The sequence below is a fragment of the Lolium perenne genome, chromosome 7 (assembly GCF_019359855.2).
Source record: "Lolium perenne isolate Kyuss_39 chromosome 7, Kyuss_2.0, whole genome shotgun sequence".
Taxonomy (NCBI): Eukaryota; Viridiplantae; Streptophyta; class Magnoliopsida; order Poales; family Poaceae; genus Lolium; species Lolium perenne.
Genome location: NC_067250.2, coordinates 275026781 through 275049793, shown reverse-complemented (window position 1 = coordinate 275049793; position 23013 = coordinate 275026781). Strand labels below are relative to the sequence as shown.

The 23013-nt window shown below is 42.7% G+C and overlaps 1 long non-coding RNA gene across 1 annotated transcript; it reads right to left on the bottom strand.

Annotated features, from left to right (window-relative positions):
• Positions 1-17827: 17827 nt before the first annotated feature.
• On the bottom strand, positions 17828-21677 carry LOC127312649 (uncharacterized). Its single transcript, XR_007858482.2, has 7 exons — positions 21302-21677; positions 21031-21223; positions 20551-20681; positions 19492-19658; positions 18990-19107; positions 18375-18498; positions 17828-18183 (listed from the first exon to the last, which is right to left on the bottom strand). It is a non-coding gene; the product is annotated as an uncharacterized lncRNA (long non-coding RNA).
• Between the last annotated feature and the right edge of the window lie 1336 nt (positions 21678-23013).

The following is a 23013-nucleotide window of genomic DNA, read 5'->3' as shown; positions in this document are numbered from 1 at the left end:
TCCGCGACAATGTTAAAAAGGATTGGAGATAAAGGATCTCCCAGTCTCAAACCTTTCCTAGTCTGGAAATTGTGGTCAATATCATCATTCACCCTAATTCCCACACACCCTCCTTGAACATACTGTTTAATCCGATTACACCATATTTCATCAAACCCCTTCATACGCAAAACTTGTTGTAAAAAGGGCCATTTTACCTTATCATATGCCTTCTCAAAATCAATTTTCAAAAGAACACCATCTAGCTTTTTTCTATGTAATTCGTGTATAGACTCATGAAGCACAACAACTCCCTCCAGAATATGTCTACCCGGCATAAACGCAGTCTGAGTAGGTTTAATCACATTATGAGCTACCTCAGAAATATGAATGGTGGCAACTTTAGTAAAAATCTTAAAAATCACATTAAGTAGACAAATAGGGCGGTACTGTTGAATTTATGTCGCATTATCTTTTTTTGGAAGCAGAGTAACAACCCCAAAATTTAGCCGATGCAAAGGTAGTTCTCCTCTTTGGAATGAAATAAAAAGCGCCATCAAATCCAATTTTATTACTTCCCAAAAAGTTTGATAAAATTCTGCCGGAAAACCATTTGGATTGAATCCGAGACGCTCGTTAGAGAGAGGCAGAAGATGAGACAGAGAATTGTACTAGCGTGATCTGGCTAAGAGCATGTCTAACAGACCCCTTAAAAGGGCCAAACCCGTATAATAACCGTCAAAATAAGGGGTTGGGCGTTACCCGGGCGTCTAGCAGACCCCGTAAAACAGGCTCCCGCGTCGATTTTTTACAGTTTGGCTACGGGGCGGCTCTTCGCCCCTTACTTGTACGGGGCGGGAGGCTGAATACAGGGCCAACCCCTCATCTCATTTCACTAGGGCGCGCGGACATTTCAGAATTCCCAACCATTTTCCTCGCGCCGCCGCCATAGCCACCCGCGCGCCGCCGCTAAAAACAGAATATTCCGTAGGATTCTGTTTTACGGGGTGGGGAAACGGGGTCTGCTAGCTCGGACGAGTTTTCGGCCAGCGAAAAGTGAATACAGGACCCTCTACTCGTGTTTTAAGGGGTAGAAAAATAAAGGGTCTGTTAGACATGCTCTAAGGACACTTAATTATCTGTTTGCCACAACCTTTCGTTTTTGCAATTATTTGATATACCTGCTTCGTCTTTCGGAGAGCGAGACGATCGTACGGAGCGGCAAGGATGACGGGCGTATCTGTTACCAATTAGACCTCGTTCGGTTAGCCCCAACCCGGCAGGGAATGCGGCCGAACCCCTATCAACCCGCGTGGATTAGTTGGACCCAGATATAATCCTGACCCATCCATAACCGCGTGTTCGGTCACACCCCATGCTCCCTCAAAAAAAAAAGGTTACACCCCACGCTGACCACACTCCGCAAACCCTCCCGATCCCGTCCATTTCACAGTGGATTGATACATCTTCTTCCAAGTCGTGGAAAGAATCCCGAAGGCGGCGCGACCAGGAGTCCAGGAGGCGAACTCAGCGGAAGTGGTGGCAGCAGCGACAACACATTCGCATCACTAGGGTCCCCCTCCGCCAGAACGGAAGCCTCATGCGGATTCTTGGATTTCGACCTGGCGCCAAGCTAGGCCGCCCTCCGCCGCCAGCTGCTGCATCTCCGACTGCGGCGCTGCTGTTGCCCCTTTGTTGCAGCATGATAGGAGCAACCTGGGAAGATGTGTGGTTGTGAGAGAGCTTCTCAGGGATTCTGGGTAGCGTGAGATAGGGGCTTGAGATTTGACGATGAGAGACGGAGATTATGAAATCGCTGTGGGAAAAGAGTGAGATGGAGGGATCAACTCTAATCCCGTATAGGTGTAAACCTCCGGGGGAAGCAAACTCATCGAACCAATCAAGGCCTACATGGGGGAGGGACCATACCAACTCCAAGAGAGGTCTCCGCCCATGTACATTTTTGGGAGGACTCCATCCACACTCCCTTTCAGCCAGGCACTGATCACATTCCCTGATGCATCCCATGACCGTGAACACTAATCTAAGCGTGACTACTCGAAGTGAAAAAAAGGGTTTAGCAATCTCCAATGATTCTTCACAACTAGAGACCATCGAATGTCAGTGGTGTATAAATCTACGATGCTCATTTATATCTACAATTGTGCTCTCGCATGGGCTAAGAGTGAGACTGTATTGTGCTGACCGCTGACAACCTTGTATATATGGTCACAAGGCTGTGAATTCACAACAACCATCAAGGTCTATTAGGTCTCCCTTCACTATCCAACGTACATCATGCCCTGATGACATCTCTCTTTTGCCATATAGGTGGGGCTCACGCGTCACTCCGCTTTTATCTAATTTTCAGGAGGAATTATCGAAAGATGTAGTTACCAATGATTCTTTGTGGTACAATATCTTACTCAATAAAGGGAATATATTCGGAAATTTCATTCTGATCCCAGGCTTAGATGCTCCGGTAGTTTCAACCAATGGCTGTTAGCCAAATTCACACCAGCAACTGTATTTCTCAGCGTATTTTGTTTTATTCTGACATTTATGTACAGTGTTGGAGTTCACATCCATGGAGAGTACAGATGTGGTGCAGTTAAGCCAACGTGGCTTACACACTTACACTACCCGTTAATGCCCAACTACCTTATGCCCCAAACTCGATTAGCACTTCAGCAGCGAGTCATTGAGTTCATCTTGCTCGCGCAGAGCCAAAAAAATCTCCGGTAAGATAAAACGGGAGGTAGTCAAGATTGCGTCACGACCATGTTCCTGCCCTCGGCCTGCTGGAGCTTCACATGCGCGCCGGCCGGCCGCCAAGCAGCGACATGCTCTGCGCGAACCAGACAGCTCGCGGATGTTCCACGGCAGTCATCACCTCGTCCATTTTCTCTCTTTCCTCACCGCCTTTCTCAGTCCAAAGGTCTTGGTGCAGAAATAGAGATGCAAGGTGGCTCCAATAATCTCCACTACTAATAAAAGAGCGAACAAGAACTTTCTTAGGTACACACCGCTATTCTCCACACACCCCGCGATCAGGCCCACAAACAAGACTCAAATTAACAGTCCGTGTGCACTTAGCAATTTAACAATGACTGACCGTGCTTCACCGGCAGACGAAAACTGATCCCACGCCTAGCAGCCCTGGCCGTACTCCCACATCCTCATCCCGCTAATGACGCAACTATCAGCGCAAAATTGATAACCGGATCTCCTCGACCCCATCGCAAATACCCGTGCCCACCACGCCGTACGCCGCTCAGCAGCCCGTCTTCTCCCTGCACGGCGTCCTCGCAGGCCTGCACAGATCCGTCTTCTCCTTGCACGGCGATCTCGCAGACCTGCAACACTCCGCCGACTCCATGTACGTCGACCACGCAACCTGCACCGCACGTCTGCACGTCGACTGAGTAGCCGCTCCTCCTTCATCTCCCCACTGCTGACAAATTGGATTGGATTGGATCAATTATGTTTCGTTGCAGGATACAATTTAGTATGCAGCAAACTGGATGAATTTTCTAAGGGAAAATTTGCTACAGGACACCGTTATTTTCTGGCGTTTGCCAAAACACACCGCTCGATTGTGTCTTTGTCAGGTACCATTACAATTCTGTGACACATTTGCCAGAACACACCACCTGGCCGAAAACGGAAAGTTTTGCATTTTGTCTTCAAAACCAGTCATCCCAGGTAAAAGTGCAAAACTTTCCGTTTTCGGCTAGGTGGTGTGTTCTGGCAAATGTGCCACGAAATTATAATGGTACCTGGCAAAGACACAATCGAGCAGTGTGTTTTGGCAAACGCTAGAAAATAACGATGTCCTGTAGCAAATTTTCCCATTTTCTAACGTACCTGCCATCTCCACTACTTCAGCGAGCAGGTATGAAACGCCCTCAAAAGTGGATTCCTGATTGTGCTTCATGTGCAATAAATTCGTGCTTCACGTACCGTGTTTGGGAGTAGGATCATCAAGTAGAAACACAAACCGATCATCACGAACCTTCTTACAATAGCAGGTACCTTCCACGATTTGGATCCCCGGTACCTAACATCAACACCTGACATTGCATGAGAATTGTAAATTGTTTCTCATAGGTTAGCACATAACATTGGACACGGATGTACCTTTTCTAATAAAAAACATTGGACTATTTACAGACAGGTGACAGTATGTCATCTCCCAAACGCGCCGAGGAGCGCACCCCATTTCAGGAAATAAGCAACACTCACTCATTGGGTAAATATAAGCAGGCTATTGTTTTTTTAGGATAATGAACAGTGCTATTGGTTATGTGCTAACTTGCGCTATGTATCTATACAGACCCTAAAGAATTGAAAAGGCAGAGGGATAGAGAGTATTATACCCGAAATAAAGATGAAATTCAGAAAAGACGTCGCCAAGCCCGTGAAAATAAAAAGGCTACAACAGCAGTGCTTACTGACGCACAAAATGTTGAGCATACACCCCAGGCCAGGTCCCAAAGTAATGGTGTGCTCCTACTACATGCTTACATATCGTGTTGAGCATACACCCCAGGCCAGGTCTCAAAGTAATATGACACATGTTCATACAGTTCATTCTCATGATGTAACTCCTTCTGCCGCTGCCGCAACCACCATCGAATGTACCACATTTCAGGACACCATAAACACTCAACGCTCAAGCCAAACTCCGAGGTTGATAAAACCGGGAAAAACACCAAAAACATTGTCTATCGTGATGTTTTAGATGGGTGGAGCAGGTGTGTAATCTAGAGTTTATTTGCATCTACGTTGTTCTTCTATGGTTTATTTGCATTTATGCGGTTGTACATATGTAGCTACTTTAGATGCTAACAATATTTGTTTTCTGCTTGCAGTTCTTGATGATAATAGTCTATGGACTTGGTGTGGACGTGAGCTTTTTAAAAACTTGTTTCTGTCTTGGTACTGGTATTAGAGCAGAGGAAGAACGCCATACCCAGATTAGAATATTATTTACCAGCCATCCAAATGGATCAAACTGAATACATGTACTTATTTTTCTATATGCCGCTGCAACTATTCATACTTTGGCTATTAGCGGAGATTTTGTTTGGTATATATATTTGGGAAATGTGAACTGGTGTGACAGAAGGACTGTAACAAATCAATATTAAAAGTAACCTGCAGATGGATGGATACAGTACTAACTGAACGCAATCAATATTATGTTTTTTTGTATGCCCCCTTAATCGCAATGAAAGACATGTCTTCAAAACAAATAAGTATGCATCTGCACATACCATGTGGGAGTAAAAGGTATTCGTCATGAGAAGACCACTGATCCATCATGTTTTCTAGCAATCTTCTGATTTTCAAGGACACTCGCCCAACTACAAACAGAAAGTAATCAACATACAGAAGAGAAACCCAAACTGAAGATTAAACAACATGTCACTGTTTTTCATAGCTCAATATATACAAATAAAATAAAATGGTTGGTTCTTCAGTTCACAACACAAGAATTAACAGAATTATAATTATATGCAAGCAAAGTTAACTACCTAATAATCTGCTAATGGTGCAGAAGCAAGATCATGGATAGTTGGTTATTCCGGCTTGCCGTTTGTTTCACCTGCAAATAAAATAAAATGATTGGTTCTTCAGTTTGCAACACAATCATAGAGAGAATTATAATTATATGCAAGCAAATTTAACTCCAGATCAGTCAGGAACATGGCTTCTGTTAATGGCTGCAAAATAACAACATGGTCCGTGAGAGTACTGTTGGTGAGAAGTGGCTCGCTTGAAAAAAATTAAGTGAACAAAACCCTACATCCAAGCGGCACTCTGTGTATCCCTCTGCAGAAAGAGGATCAGCATCAATTAAGCAACTTTCATGCTCAATCAGTTGCAACTTTCATGCTCAATCAGTTGCTTAATATATGTTCTTATGACACAATATAAGACGTGCGTTGCACGTGCATGCTTACTAGTCTCCATCGATAGAACAACATGACATTTAATTCCATGGGCCCAGTGCCGTGCGAAATGAACTATAGCGGTACAGACTGATACAGTTGATTATCCCTCTCAGTGGCCCACAGATGTACTGCGTGTTAGAGTATATATCTGTATATTGTAGTTTCCCCATATGTTAGGGGGCTTACTGCATATTTGCACCTGTATATGTACTATATATTGTGACTTTTGGCCCCCTGGTAATACAACACGCATATTCCTCTAACATGGTATCAGAGCAAAATAATTGATCCTCTAGTCTAGTACGTGTTCCGGCCGCGCTGCCCGATCTTCTCCTCGTGGACGCACCCTTCTCCTTCTCTATGTTGATGATATGATCATTACTGGTGATGATCCTGAGTATATTTCCTTTGTAAAGGCTCGTCTTTGTGATCAGTTTCTCATGACTGATCTTGGTCCTCTTCGCTATTTTCTTGGGATTGAGGTTTCCTCCACTTCTGATGGCTTTTCTATCTCTCAGGAGAAGTACATTCAGGATCTTCTTGCTCGTGCTGCTCTTGGGGATGAGCGCACGGTTGATACTCCTATGGAGCTTAATGTTAAGCTTCGTCCTACTGATGGTGATCCTCTTCCTGATCCCATACGTTATCGTCATCTTGTTGGGAGTCTTGTTTATCTTGCTGTCACTCGTCCTGATATTTCTTATCATGTTCATATTCTGAGTCAGTTTGTCTCAGCTCCTACCACTGTTCACTACAGTCATCTCCTCCGTGTTCTTCGTTACCTTCGTGGCACGATCACTCGTCGCCTTTTCTTTCCTCGTTCTAGCTCTCTCCAGCTCCAGTGCTACTCGGATGCTACGTGGGCGAGTGATCCTACGGATCGTCGTTCACTTTACGCTTCTTGTGTGTTTCTTGGTGGTTCGCTTGTTGCTTGGAAGACGAAGAAACAGGTAGCGGTTTCTCGTTCGAGTGTTGAGGCTGAGCTGCGGGCTATGGCTTTGTTGATTGCTGAGGTGACCTGGTTACGGTGGTTGCTTGCAGATTTTGGGGTCTCTGTTACGACACCCACTCCACTTTTGTACGACGGTACGGAGTGCTATCAGTATTGCACGTGATCCGGTCAAGCATGAGCTGACCAAGCATATTGGTGTTGATGCTTTTTATACACGTGCTCAGGTGCAGGATGAGGTTGTTGCGGTTCATTATGTGCCTTCAGATTTGCAGTTGGCAGATTTCTTTACAAAGGCACAAACTCGAGCGCAGCATGACTTTTTACTCTCCAAACTCAGTGTTGTGGATCCACCATGAGTTTGTGATGCGTGTGGTTGGCACGTCCGTTGGGAACCCCAAGAGGAAGGTGTGATGCGCACAGCGGCAAGTTTCCCTCAGTAAGAAACCAAGGTTTAATCGGACCAGTAGGAGTCAAGAAGCACGTTGAAGGTTGATGGCGGCGAGATGTAGTGCGGCGCAACATCAGAGATTCCGGCGCCAACGTGGAACCTGCACAACACAACCAAAGTACTTTGCCCCAACGAAACAGTGAGGTTGTCAATCTCACCGGCTTGCTGTAACAAAGGATTAACCGTATTGTGTGGAAGATGATTGTTTGCAGAAAACAGTAGAACACGTATTGCAGTAGATTGTATTTCAGTAAAGAGAATTGGACCGGGGTCCACAGTTCACTAGAGGTGTCTCTCCCATAAGACAAACAACATGTTGGGTGAACAAATTACAGTTGGGCAATTGACAAATAAAGAGGGCATGACCATGCACATACATATCATGATGAGTATAGTGAGATTTAATTGGGCATTACGACAAAGTACATAGACCGCCATCCAACTGCATCTATGCCTAAAAAGTCCACCTTCAGGTTATCATCCGAACCTCCTCCAGTATTAAGTTGCAAAGCAACAGACAATTGCATTAAGTATGGTGCGTAATGTAATCAACAACTACATCCTTAGACATAGCATCAATGTTTTATCCCTAGTGGCAACAGCACAACACAACCTTAGAACTTTACATCCTTGTCCCGGTGTCAATGCAGGCATGAACCCACTATCGAGCATAAGTACTCCCTCTTGGAGTTACAAGCATCTACTTGGCCAGAGCATCTACTAGTAACGGAAAGCATGCAAGATCATAAACAACACGTAGATATAACTTTGATAATCAACATAACAAGTATTCTCTATTCATCGGATCCCAACAAACGCAACATATAGAATTACAGATAGATGATCTTGATCATGTTAGGCAGCTCACAAGATCCGACAATGATAGCACAATGGGGAGAAGACAACCATCTAGCTACAGCTATGGACCCATAGTCCAGGGGTAGACTACTCACTCATCACTCCGGAGGCGACCATGGCGGCGTAGAGTCCTCCGGGAGATGATTCCCCTCTCCGGCAGGGTGCCGGAGGCGATCTCCTGGATCCCCCGAGATGGGATCGGCGGTGGCGGCGTCTCAGTAAGGTTTTCCGTATCGTGGTTCTCGGTACTGGGGGTTTCGTCACGGAGGCTATTTGTAGGCGGAAGGGCAGGTCAAGAGGCGGCACGGGGGGCCCACACCATAGGGCCGCGCGGCCAAGGGGGGGGCCGCGCCGCCCTAGGGTTTGGCTCCCTCGTGGCCCCTCTTCGTCTCTCCTTCGGACTTCTGGAAGCTTCGTGGAAAAATAGGCCCCTGGGCTTTGATTTCGTCCAATTCCGAGAATATTTCGTTACTAGGATTTCTGAAACCAAAAACAGCAGAAAAACAAAGAATCGGCACTTCGGCATCTTGTTAATAGGTTAGTTCCAGAAAATGCAGGAATATGACATAAAGTGTGCATAAAACATGTAGATAACATCAATAATGTGGCATGGATCATAAGAAATTATCGATACGCCGGAGACGTATCAGTTTGCGGGGGGTGTTAGAGTATATATCTGTATATTGTAGTTTCCCCATATGTTAGGGGGCTTCCTGCATATTTGCACCTGTATATGTACTATATATTGTGGCCTTTGGCCCCCTGGTAATACAACACGCATATTCCTCTAACACTGTGCACCTTGGTACATCTAACCTTTGCACCAATGAAATGTTTGAAAGACATTGAGAATGCACATAACCAAAACTAGAGAGAAGTCCAATTAACCCCCTCCCCCCCCCCCCCCCTAAAATTGTCTCAAAGTTTAGCTTACAACCCTGAGCTTTACTTTGGTTCAACTTTCAACCCTGAATTTTAAAAACGGTTCAGACCGGGTTTTTTGTCACGTAATGTATTGTATTGGTAAAATAGTGCGTACATGTATTTTATATCTTTAACTCTTCATCTTCAACTCTTCACTCGCTAGAATAAAAATGCCTCCCCCGCGATTCACTACGCTGCGTGGTGGTTGCCCCGTGCTGGCGAAAGGCTGCGCACGACAGGTGATGTAGAGGGCAGACGCCATGTGTTATTGTATGATGGAGGCATCCCTCTCTGGTCGCTATGGCCTCGTTCCAAGGAGGAAGACGATCATGATAAGGCATGAGGTGATCATGAGATATGAAGAGAGAGGAAGTACATGTACCGCGTATGTTGTATGTTGATGAGTTGGCACAATATATAGGGAGAGAAACCGCTAACTGGCAAGAAAAACCGGTTCAAAACTTGTCAAAAGGGTAGAAGGTTCAATTCCGAACGGTTCATAGAATTCAGGGTTGAAGATTGAACCAAAAGTAAAGTTGAAAGTTGTAATCTTAACTTTGAGACGAGTTTAGGGGTGTAAATTGGACTTCTCTCCCAAAACTAATAAGAAGATGAAGAAAAGAAAAGGAAAATAAAAAAGGTCTCACCACGATGATCAACCACTCACAACAGCAGCAGACAAATCATCACCAAACACATTATCCGGACTACAAACTAGGTTCTTCAAAAGTCACGCCTCTGAGAAAGGAACAATACACAAGCATCGTCATCATTCGATCAACATGTCCTAGATTTTCACACGCACTATAATTTTATTCTAGTTTGGTTTCTTTTTAATCTATTAGTCATCTTCAATCAAACATAATTGACAATCTAGCTGATTTACAATTCAACATATTTGAAAAAGACTCATCTTAAGAAAATGAATTGGACTGGGAGTCTACCAATTTATACATACGTAAATTCCATTGTTTTATCATCTAGCGTCATACAATGTGGATCATAATCATCGTTGTGAAACCACAATTATTTGATTCTAAGTTTCTGCTATTATAGCTTGTTCCTTTGCTCATGAGTCATGACAGTTAGGAGTTCAAACTAACTAGAGAGATCAAATTTCCTTATGCATCCCAAGCCTACCCAACCCAACACAAGACAAATAAAATATCTCTTTGACTTCTGATTTTATCGGAGGATTCATCAACAAAATAGAACATACACAAAACTACGAGATACTTAAGTAATTAAGTTTGCGGCTACCCCTTTTTACATTAAATCTACAGCTACCTCTACTCACGAGGCACAACAAGCACGAGCTAGGTCATGTGGTTGGATGGTGTGATGTCGTTTTAAGCCATTGCTCACTAAACATGTATAGTTCTCTTCCCATATATATAGTTTTATTTAGAGTTAGAATCCTAGTTAATTTGAAAGCTTTTCCTTAGCTTGGCATGATATGGTTGGCGTTGGATGTCTTCTTTACTACTAAAGGGATTATTGTACATAGATCTTTTATGTCGCCTCGAGCTCTCACCACACATCACCTTTATGTACGATCTAAGTGGACGGACAACAGGCCCACTGTCTCCGATAATACGACTCACAATATCATGTACTACCTCCGTCTAAAAATATGTGTCTTTGTTTTGTCTAGATAGAGACATATCTAGAGACACTTTAGTTGTAGATACATCCGTGTCTACAAAAAATTGAGTCACCTAGGGCCACAAGCTGGAGGATGATGCATGGGAGCAACTAGGGCTTGCATCTTTCCCATATCATGATTCTATGTCGCAGCTCTCTTTTCGGCCTCAAAATTTTACCGGATGCTGGTAATGAAGCGAGAGCAGCACGAACTGGTACTTGGAAGCCGGCAGATCCCTTGATATTAGGTTTGATTTTCAAAGGGCGCAATAGTGACACATGGATTTTACTTGCAATATAGACGAGCATGAGAGAATAAGACTTGTGTGTTGTTGAGCAACAGTGTGGGCTAGTGCAGTGTTCCTTTAGAGTTTAGACACGACCGTACTCCGCATAATTTACCTGACATCGGTAAGTTATCTATGGACTCCCGGTTGCCCTCGATTCCTCGATTGATAATGGGGAATTTCCTTGTCAAGAAAAATGGGATTTTCCCTGTAAAAGGGGAATTTCCAAGGAATACAAATATGAATTGCTCTGGTCGTAGCATCTAGGGAATGCTCTAGGTGGCACACGATCGCGCCATTCTGAGCTATCAATGATACTGTCCGAGAATTGTGGAGTTTAATTTCGAGCGGATGCACCCAAATGAAAGAACTGGAGCTGATGTTGTGGCAATCGATGGATTACTGCCTCATAACTCATATCTAGCTGCAGACAAATGCTAGGACATTTGGTCGGTGCAACTCGTGTTACTAAAAATAGTTAAGTTAACTGTCTACGCTATTTCTCTGTGGAGCTTGGCTAGGAATTCGGCAGGGAGAGGCGAGGAGTAGGTGTTAGTTTGTGGCGGACGTTATTCTTGTAAAGATACTTGTACTCAACACCTTTCTAATCTTAATATAATGACATGCGACCTTTAGTAGCTTGTCCTTGATGAAAAAAGGCGAGCAAACAATGTCACATGCATGAGTGACTTCCACGATCTATATGCTACTATAGTGCCTCGATCACGAAGGAGAAGCTTACCTCTCATCCCACGTCACTCTCTCGTAACAAACGCGCCAAAAGAAAAACTTAGGGGGAGACAAGGACTCCAAAACTGCAGCTCATATATAGGTAGCTTATTTGGGACTAACAGTATACTCATCCAAGATCACTACTGAGTGATACTAAAGTTGATATTTATCTGATCAAATTTTTTCTCGAATACACCTTTGGTTTACTCATCATAATAATTTTACCATCTGAGTTTCCTCCAGATTTATTCATCCATGCCACATTTATTCCATCATCGTGCCTAGTAGTATGAAACATCAACTCAAAGAGGAGTTATTTTCTACCAAGTCTGAAAGAGGAAATCACTCGACAAGAGCGCGTATCCGGTCCATGATGTGGTCTACCAGTAGTATAATCCCGTGGTCACCACCAGCAGTACATTGAATGCCCACGAAGTGGGGCGGAGTCTAGGTGAGGGGTAAAAGGCGGGATCCAGAGGCTGTTCGTTGGTCGTTGGCTCCAAAGAGGACGTTGGCGCGTGCCATGAAAAAGGAGAGACCTGCACACCTGGCTGGGGCCTCTGACTTCCGTTTCCGTGGAGCAAATTGCATGGGCGAGAGACCACTCTGGTGGCAACCAAACAGCTCTCGACAAGCTATAGAGGTCTCCGCCCATGCACATTTCTTGTAGGACTCCATCCACACTCCAGTTGACGAAGGAGGAATGATCACATTCCTTGATGCATCCCATGCCCATGGAAACTAATCTAAGCATGACTACTCCAAGTGAAAAAAGTTAGCAATCCCCAATGATTCTTCACAAGTAGAGACCATTGAGTGTTGGCGGTGTATAAATCTACTTTGCTCACTTATGTCTATAGTCGCGCTCTTGCACTAGCTAAGAGTGAGACTGTATTATATTGTGCTCACAACGTGCTTCTATATATATGGGGACAGGGTTGTAAATCCACAACAACCATCAAGCTCCCATTATGTCTCTCTTTACTATCTGACATGCTTCATGCCCCGATGACTGCTCTCTTGACAAATCAGTGTGGCTTGTCCGTCACTCCGCGTTTAGCTAGTTTGAAGGAGCCATTATCGAGTGTTGTATTAGTTAGCGATGCTTCTTTGAAGTTTCACGTGTTTCAAGATAAAGAGAATATATTAATATGGTAAAGGTATTAATTACATCGAGCCTATGCATCAATAAAATATTCGAAAGATCCTAAGAATGCACACAACCAATAAACAAGGACCACCGAGAATACCACTGTTAAGTACAACCAATAAATATGCATAGGGGTTGTATCCTCTTGAGGCGGCTGGGGCGATACTTGTGGAGATACGTATCAGCACATAACCACCACCAAACACAACACGTGGACTACAAATCGGGTTTCCAAAAGTCAGACATCCATGAAGGAAAAAATATACAAGCACCATTGTCGCCCGATCAATAGATCTTATGTTTTCACCCTAAGGAAAGTTCGGGGTCCTAAAACAATTTCTTCAAGAAGACCATTGCTAAGTACAAAACAATTAGAAAGTATAACATCTGAGCTTTCTAATTATATATATTTTGTAGCATATATTTTATGTTACGGTGGTCAACTTGACGATCCAAAAATATGCACATGATCTATAAACTAAGAAAGAGGTAGTCCATGAAGCTGATGATTAACGTGGAACCGCCTCCTGAGTTGCCTCACTTGGCGACTTCGAAGGCCCCGTGCCGCCGCCACCTAGTAGGCCTCCGTTCAGCTATCCCAACCACCCCGCCGTTGCCGGAGGAAGCCGTGACGGCGGCAGCGGGGAGACCCTGACTGACTTTCTTTGTTTTTCGCCAAAGCATGTTTCCTCTTGTTCTAGAAATATGAGATCTGGTGTATCATGGATCTCTCCAGCGTAGGAGAGTAGTTCGAGGAAGTGCGCCGTGATGCACCCTCTACTGCTCACCGAAGGTTTTCTAAGCCTCCACCGACGCTGGGTCCTCCGTGGTATGCCGCCGACATATGCACCAGTTGTGCCAGATCTCGCTAGTGTGCGTTGCTTGTCGTATGACTCTGATCGGCAACACGCAGTGGACGAGGCATAGTCACGGTTAGGATCGATCTCGACTAGTGCATGAAGCAGATCAGGTCGATATGATAGATCTTATCCGTGTGGCTTCTAGGCAGCGCTTGGGCTATGGAGTAGCAATCTAAGCTTACATGGATGGGATGTGGGCAGCCAAAACCCAATGGGCACAATATCGGCAGTCATGTCCTGTCCTGGAGCACGATGGAGGAGCGAGCCTCGACTATGATTTCCCACTGCTAGCCATGGTCGCAGGTTCAGTTCGGTGCGGAAGTTCCTGTAGGATGTCGTTGGGTGGCGTCGGGGCTGCTTGCGGGTTGAATAAAGGCGGTGGTCCTAGGTTTCCTTCGCCCCAAGATGAAGATCTACTTGATGCATGTTCTCTGGATTAGGCTGGAGCGTTGAGTTCCGGAAGGCTCCGCAGGCAAATGTTAACAGTGCACTTTATGCCTGGAGTTTGCTTGATTTGATGGTATTCGGTCGTACGCACCCATGTTTTTATTCCGACTGTTTGGTTCTAGAGGGAACGACGCGAAGCTCTGTTCTGTGTTGCCATCAGATGACATTCTGGTCCATGGTGAGGTGGAACATATATCCTGAAGGCCAGTTTCAGGGACTACCGATGTTGATTCGAGTCTCTGTGATGTTGAGGGGCTTTCTTGGTATTCTGGGTTTCGCAGCAGCTGCATGCAAGTGGGGGTTGGAACACATGTGAAGTTCAGAATCTTACTTTTCAGGGTGAAAATCCAATGTCTGGCCTTAATTGGTTGTACCTGGCAATGTCTTTGTTGAAGATATTGTTTTAAGAGCGGGGACTATCTTTAGGTTGAAAACCTAGCTAAGATCTTTTGATCGGGCGACGATGGCACGTGCACGTTGTTCCCTTCTTGGAGGCGTCGCTTTTGGAGAGCCTGAAGTTCAGCTGTTGTCTTGATGGTGGATATATTGTTGTTGCTAGGGCTAGAATACCTTAGCGGGACTTTTTATTTTCTTAGTTTTCTTTTCCTTTTTTTGTTGTGTGCATTCGTACTACCGGTAGGGTATTGCGTCGTTGCAGCCGTTGGGTGTAAGTGGTATCATTCGATATTAATATATTCCAATTTATCAAAAAAATGAAGCTGGTGATGTAAGAATATTCCGTGTTTATGAGACACCAAAGTATCAAACTTGAGATTTAAACTCTAGTAGACTGGAATATCATTGTTCTCCTAACCATCCAACCATAAGTTACTGTTCATGTAGATATATATTAGAAGAGACCGTTAAGGGATGTCAAAAGTGTTATTTTTGTGATTACACGGAAACAGTTAATCATTTATTTATTGGTGTATGATGTATCTTACATATAACATTCTTCCACCAGCTAATATTACTAATATGTTTGGTAGATGGCTTAATGGTGTGAGGAAGGATGATAAACAAAAAACTTGGATTGGAGTTTCGGCTCTTTGTTGGGCTATTTGGAGGAGTAGAAATAATATTATTTTTAACAAACAAAGTGGAACTAATTTTTTGCAGGTTATCCGGCGAGCTGCTCATTCGATTCAACAATGGGGTTTCCTTCTTCCATTGAAGCAGCGGGAGGATATGGTTATTGGATGCAACCGGATGCTAGTGGTTGCTCAGAACTTCTTTTTCCAGGCTACTAGGTGGCGGCATCTTAATAGAATAGCAAATGCATAGCTTTTCTATTTGCCTTCATTTAATTGATTCATGTATCGACCATAGCTTATGCGTGATTGTAATAAGTGATGTTGGATTCTTAATGAATTGATACTTTGATATTAATAAAGCAAGCCGTGTGCGGACAGAGATTTGGTGCACATAGGCACCAGTGATCTCGTTTTTAAAATAAATAAAAAAAATCATATTTTTGAGTTTCAAAAAATTCTGAAAAAATTATGCATATATCCAATAATGTATCCAACAAACGTGTAAAATATCAATTTCAAATACTCTATATTTTAAGCTGCAAAAAAAGACAAAAGTGCAGATCTGAGTAGTCATTTTCAAATCTACAAAAATATGTCAGATTTTGTTATTTTTGTCTAGCTCAAATTAAAAAGAATTTTGGGTTGAGATTTTCCATGATTGTGAGATGTAACACTAACAATCTACAGAATTATTTTTCAGATTTTTTGATAACTAATAAATATTTTTTAATTTTTTTTAGAATGGCGAGAGCACTGGAGCTCGGGAGCCAAATATATTTTTCGGCCGTGTGCATCTATTATTGGGATGCAGAGGCTAGAGCTATGCTTCTTTATTGAAAATATTAGAAGAGACTAAACAATGGGCTGCAGCTTTTGCTGGTGGTTTCATCGCGAGGACGGCTTAATCTTCATGTATTTGCTTGTCTTCGGGGTTGTATGGTGCTGGTCGTATGCTCCTCTTTCTTGTTTGCCTTTTTATCTTCTTTTAGTATTACTAGCACAAAGCCCGCGCGTTGCCGCGAAAAAAATATTCTTACGTTGTAGATTATATTATAGGTGCAAGCATGATGATATGAATTTGTTTTTCTTTACGGTTGCCACGTAGAATACATCGCAAAAATTAGTTCACATTGTAATCCTAGCATTAGTTTGCCCATTCAATATTGAGCTGTGGCTTCTGTTGTGAAGTGAAACTCAAACATTTACCTCTATATGTCCACTTTTTGCACAAATTCGATGTGCATGTCTCACACTAAAGCCTCTAAAAACTATTTCTCAGGTATAAATAATAAAAATAAAAATAATATGTTCAACTTTGCAGAACCTTTGGTTTTAGCTAATTATAAAAAAAACAGAAACATAGAACTTGCTTGAACTTTTTAAAATCCTCCTTCTCTTACGGATATCGTTTCTAAAACTAATACTGGAAAAGGAGTATTTAGAAATAGCCCCTTTAACGGAGGTCGAAACCAGCCCGAGGGGCCAGTCCGCCGTCTCTCCTCGGTCATGCTCGACTCTACCGGAGGACCCGCTTTGCCCCAGCTTACTTGATTTTGGAGACCGCCCGTGCTCTTTTTTGTCTTCACCAGCCCAAGGTTCCCTCTCCTCTTAATCCCGTCTGCCGCCGTTCCCTGCCAAGATTCCCTTCTTCTTTAACTCATATCTCATCGATCGGTCCATGACACCATAATAATTATGCATCCCATCCTATCTGAAGTGAGGCCACAATCCTTGCTTGTTGACTTCCGAGGCTGCTTGTGATTCAGGCTACCTGCGACCTATTTAAACTGGTCAGATTTGGTCTTAAATCGCGAGGTGGGACTATCCAAAACAAAACAAAAAAAACACTGTTATATTACCACGTCGTGAGTTCAATTCCACTAAACGGGTAAATTCATATTTTTGCTGCTTTTACAAAGCCCAAGCGATAGGTGGTTCCACGGCCCACGGCCTACAGCATACATCACGCATTCGCGCTCGCTCCCGTCGTTGGCTGGGTCTTCCTTCGTTCGGGTCGCGGGATCGTTCGAGCCTTCGAGGCACGAGACATTTTATTTACTTGCACGGTGGCAAATACTGTAATTCTAATAAAAAATATGGATAATTAAAAAACGGACGAAAATAATGGGGAGAAACCTTCCTTCATTTATTAGTAGGTACTAGTAAAATGCCCGTGCGTTGCCACGGGTAAACAAAACATAAGGAGAGGTGATCTTATTTTACTGCGTGATATAAGTACGACGATTTGTAGTATTCGATACAATACTTTGATATTTTTATCCATACTCCTAACCACTCTTAACCCCTCTTTATCTCTTTTTTACGCATCCGTCTCTTCTGTAGTGTGCAATGTAGCGAATTCCAACAATGTTAGTCATCTTTGCTTAAAACAATTAGCAACACTTTTATGTAAGTAATAGTTTTGTTGATATTAAACCAACTCCAAAAAGTGCAACAATCTTAAACAATAACACAAAATGCAAAAGTCAATAAAAAAATATAGATCGCCTCTCTTTTCTATACACTTTGTTCTTTTCTGTACACTTTATGCATTTTTATAAGTATTATATTGAAACTATATTGATACTCTAGATTTTCTGCAATGCATACAACAATTTATTATATATCATTTATATCCTCTCGTAAGTGGCTATTAAACATTTCTCTGCAAACACACAAGATTCATATGTATGTGCTTCCCTCCATTACATTTTCCTTCAAGAGAAGTGGACACCAAGCAATAATAAGCGGCCTCATCAGGCTTCAGTCGCACCGGTTTCATCTCTTAGAAACATTCCAATGCTCCATCTGGAAGTGATGCATTTAGCAACCTTTAATCAAGGTAGTATACATCTTGAGATTAGGCTCTAGACCTTCACTTGCCATTTCTTATAACACCTTCTCTGCTCTATACAAATAAATAATTTAATTCAGATACATCAATGGATAGTGTGCAAAAGAAGGACCACATAGAATTATTTGTCTATTAGTAAATTCCAAATTATAATAAGATCAAGCCGTGTAGGATAAAGTTCATCGTGCTAGAAAATATTGACTCATGGTAGATGGAATTGCAATATCCTTGCAACATTTCCATACTTGCATTTCTCCGGCTTTGCAACATGGCGTAGGAGGTATATGTTTGAATGTGAGAAAGGAATCCATATTTTTTATTTGCTCCGTCAAGTATACTGCCTGCCAAAGATCTCCCATCCGAGCTCACCTAGAGAAAAGACCAGTGATTAGACAACCTCAAAACAACGAATAATCATGAGAAAGTTTATGCAAGTGCAAGACTACATGCAATGCTCCTATTAGCTCTACCTCCGCCACCGAGCGCCGTCATCTGACTCTTATATTCTTTTGAGATGTGTACTCGCCCCAATGTGTCTAATAGAATTACAAGAATGCTTAGTGGAAAGGATTATGCTTACTTTATGGAATTAATTTTATGATTCAAAAATTGCTCGTGCACTTTCCTTGAATATTTTTGGATCTCGAATGTTATATGAAAAAATATTCCTATTCACAGAATAATATTCAATCATAAAAGCTCGCTTACATTCAGTGATAAGATGAATCTGATCTCCTTAAAATAAACATGTGTATTTATACATGTATTTAGAGAAGAAAGACCGGTCTCTAGAAATCACAAGGTCCAAACAAAATGAATCAGGAAATGAAGGAATGGAAAACAATTATGCTTTAGGTTACCAAAAGCTTTGCTAGCCATTATCCTGAATAATTCTCCAAGCTTGTTCACAACAAGGGACATGCACGGTCTTGCAGGTTCTCCAAAACGTCCATCCCATCCCTTGCACACATGATATTACTGAACAACAAACGCAGATAAAAAATTAGAGAGAAATATAGAGAAATCAAAAAACCTAATACAGATAAAGTATTGATTGGCACGCAGTAGGGGAAAGATAAAATTGACAGTTCAAACTGAGAGTACCATGTGGTTCAGAAAGTGATACACCATATTCTGCACACGAAGCGAAATTAGCAAAAGTACACTATTCTTAACTTATTACGGTGATGCAAGTGGCCATTGCTTTTTTATAGATAATTTTACACAAAGTGTATGGAAGTGGACATTGTTTTTTACAGGAGAGCTTGTGGAATAATTCAAGAAAAACAATATTATGATGGAGGATGAAACAGATGCATATCAATTTCAATACAGTAACTGGAGAGGTATGCGTTAACATACCAGGAAGAACACAAGATCCCCAGGAAGAGAAGGAACAACGCTATGGCAATTGACTTCCACGGGATCCTCAAGAATTTTGGAGTGTATGTGAACCGACGATCAACATTGTCTTCATCCCTATCCTCGGTAGAAAGAACAAATAGGGAATGTTGCGTCTGGCCGCCATACTGGAGCATCAACATTGGAAATACATTTTGTGATATAGAGGTACAAAAATGACCAAAGTAATACATTGTAAGAAGAGTTTGAAAAACATTGATGACCAAAGTAATACGGTTCATTTGGTTTTGTGATGACCAAAGTAGCACCACACACAAGTAAAAATTAATCTGAATCCTCTCAGCTTTTTCATGCAGCAAGCATAGGTAAGCAAAATAGCATCCATCTGCTCTTAAATGACTGCTCTCGAACAAGCCGTAGGACATAGTGTGACGATTCTCGCAATGCTAACAATTACAATTTCCACAACAGAATATCTGGGGCTACTATGCAAAACAATTTACCATATTGTCACTGCCAACGACCCAAACTTATAGCCTAGAAGATGCTGGTGGTTCAGACAATAAATGTACTAAATATATCTGCATTTGCTTAGTAATTTATTACCATGACAAGTGGTTGAAATATCAATTAAGCTAGGCATAATGTAATACAACTACTCTTCATGATGTTTCAAACATATTACAATAACATGTTCAATATATCGTATTAATATTTATAGAAGTCAAGTAGCTTGTTCATAAAATGGTAGTACAGTTTACACAAATCTTTTTAGCATAATGGCAAGCCAATTCATAAAGCAACATTAAATATCTCTGTACTTGATTCAGTGTTTGGAAGATTTTCTTCTTCCAAAATACCGCCTGATACTGCCAAATTTGATGATTTATTTCTTCAGAGAATGTATTGAAGAATGAAATAACAATGCAGTGAAATGAATAGTATTGAATAGGATAAGTTAGGCAATGTGCAAAAATAAGACTAATCCTTATGATGTCAGATGGGGATGAATCAATCTAACAACAAAAAGATAAAGAGAGAGAAAGGAAAGAGGCACACCTAGGTTTGTAATGTGGGCAGCAACACTATGTAAGAAAAGAAAGAAATATTAGCTCCAGATACGAAGGGTTCACTTCCTAATCATAGAGCATCCTCCGCATTTCTGAATTTGATACTTTTGTTACTCTGATCTGTATATATATGAAGGTACGTCATATATACGTGTCAAATTACATATCAGATGGACCCTTTGTGAGCAAAAAGTTACAGAATATAAGGACCTTTTTTATTTCCATAGACACCTTAAAATCGAATCTACCCATCAATTTTTTTTTAAATCTCAATAGATACATTACATAACAAAACTACATAACAAAACTACAGCTTGTCCAAAAAAGTACTTGTAGAATTTCGTTCCAGAAGAATTTGTCTATGGCATCATTTGCTCTGTTGTTTGCCCCAGATAAAGTATATTTTCTAGAGTACAGCTTAGCACAAAACATTAAAAAAAACTATGACATGAAGTTGAAACAAGAATACCTGGACGTGGAGGGTTGAAGTGGGGCTGGTTACTTGCTGCTTGCTGTGGACGTGATGTCCACCTCCACCAACAATTGCCTCATCGACTTTCCCTTTTACAACACAGTTGGGCGCTCGTTGCCGGTGATCCCCAAGGGCCCGAAATCCTTTGTATTTCCCCATACCGGCAATCAATTTGAGAGGGAGCTCAATCCTATGGAGAATTTTTCAAAAGATTACAGGAGCACTACCGAACAAAGAAAATCAGATGAATCTGAGAGTCTGCACTTACCATTGAAAGCTGATGAGTAATTTGTTCAGAATCACTAGATTGGATATCCTCAATTAATCCCGGTGGCAAGGCTACCACCATATCCTCCTCCTTGCCTTCCGCGGTGAGCTCCACAGTGATGGAATGCGGACGCCGTGGATTAGGTCATCGACGAGCGGTGCATCTAGGCGAGGAGGGAGGGAGGCGGAGGGGCGCCGGGAGCCCAGGTCACCAAGAGGCGACATGGCGGCGGTTGGAGGTGACCTGCGGCGTGACGGACTAACGAGGACGCCCAGCTCCATGCGCTCCGGATTGCGAGTACCAACACCGGGCGGAGGTTCTCGTCGCCGGCCTCTAGGCTTGGCCGAGCCACGGGATTCAGTGGGGGCGGAGGGGATTGGGTGGGTTGGGCAGGCCGGCGGCGATGTAATTTGGTACTGTACGACTTGTAATTCACGTTAATGATCTTTAATTGCATCCTCTTTTTATAGCATAGTCTTTCCTTGTTTACACCATCCTTATTTACAGAGACCAAAATTAAGGAATCGAATGGAAGAAAATCGGTAGGATCAAATAATATATATTTGGTGGGAGGGCAAAATAGTCAAATGAAAATATGTAGGACGAAACCTTCACCGGAGGAAACAGAACCAGTTCCTCCTTTTTAGATAGTAGAGATAGGTATAGATTTTATATGCCCTTCGGCCTTCCCTCGAGCCTGATCCAGACTTTGGTCGTTGGCTCGGAGGATTGACGCGTGCAATGAAGAAAAGGGAGAGCTGGACACCAGGCCCAGGCCTTCGACTTCCAATCCCATGGGGACGATGCCAGCTCCAAGGAAGGTCTCCGCCCATGAACATTTCTTGTAGGACTGCATCAACACTTCTTTTAGTTCTGGTCCACCAATAATCACATTCCCTGATGCATCTCATGCCATAGATACTAATCTAAGTATGACTACCACTGGTGGAAAAAGGGCATTTGGTCGCGGTTCGCAACTGCCATTAGTCGCGGTTGCGCAACCGCGACCAAATGAGCGCGACTAAAGGCCCCCCCTTTAGTCGCGGTTGCTTAAGAACCGCGACTAAAGGCCCGTCCACGTGGGCGCCAGGCGGCCGTCGGGGCGGAGGACCTTTAGTCGCGGTTCTTCTGGCCAACCGCGACTAAAGGCCGCCGCAGGTTTAGGGTTTTAGGCCCCCCTAAACCTGTTTTCTGTTTAATTTGTATTGTTTTATTTCTTTTGTGCTTTATTGTAATTTTGAAGGAGTTTCACATATTCTACGGTACTACATACATGCATATGAATGTACAATTTCAAACAAATTTGAAATTAGAACCAAAAAGAATTCAAGAGGAATATACAATATATATTCAATATTATCGGATGACCATATACAAGTTTGAACAAGTTTCCATACATAATTTAATGCATGTATAGTTCTACGTCCTCGTAATGGTGTTCTCCTTTAGGATCGAGGACTTCCCTCGTGAACCATCCAGCTAGTTCCTCTTGAAGTGGTCGGAAGCGAGCTTCTGGACTAAGCATCATCCGGAGGTTATTCCTCTGAGCATTGGTATCACTCGGAACGCGCTCAGAGGTGTATCTCCGGATGATCTCACAGACATAGTATCCACATAGATTGGTCCCCGGTGGTTGAATATCGCCACCATTCTTAGCCTTTGACCGCATGAAATGCAACTCTTTTTTGAATTCACCGACCTTTTGATCTGAG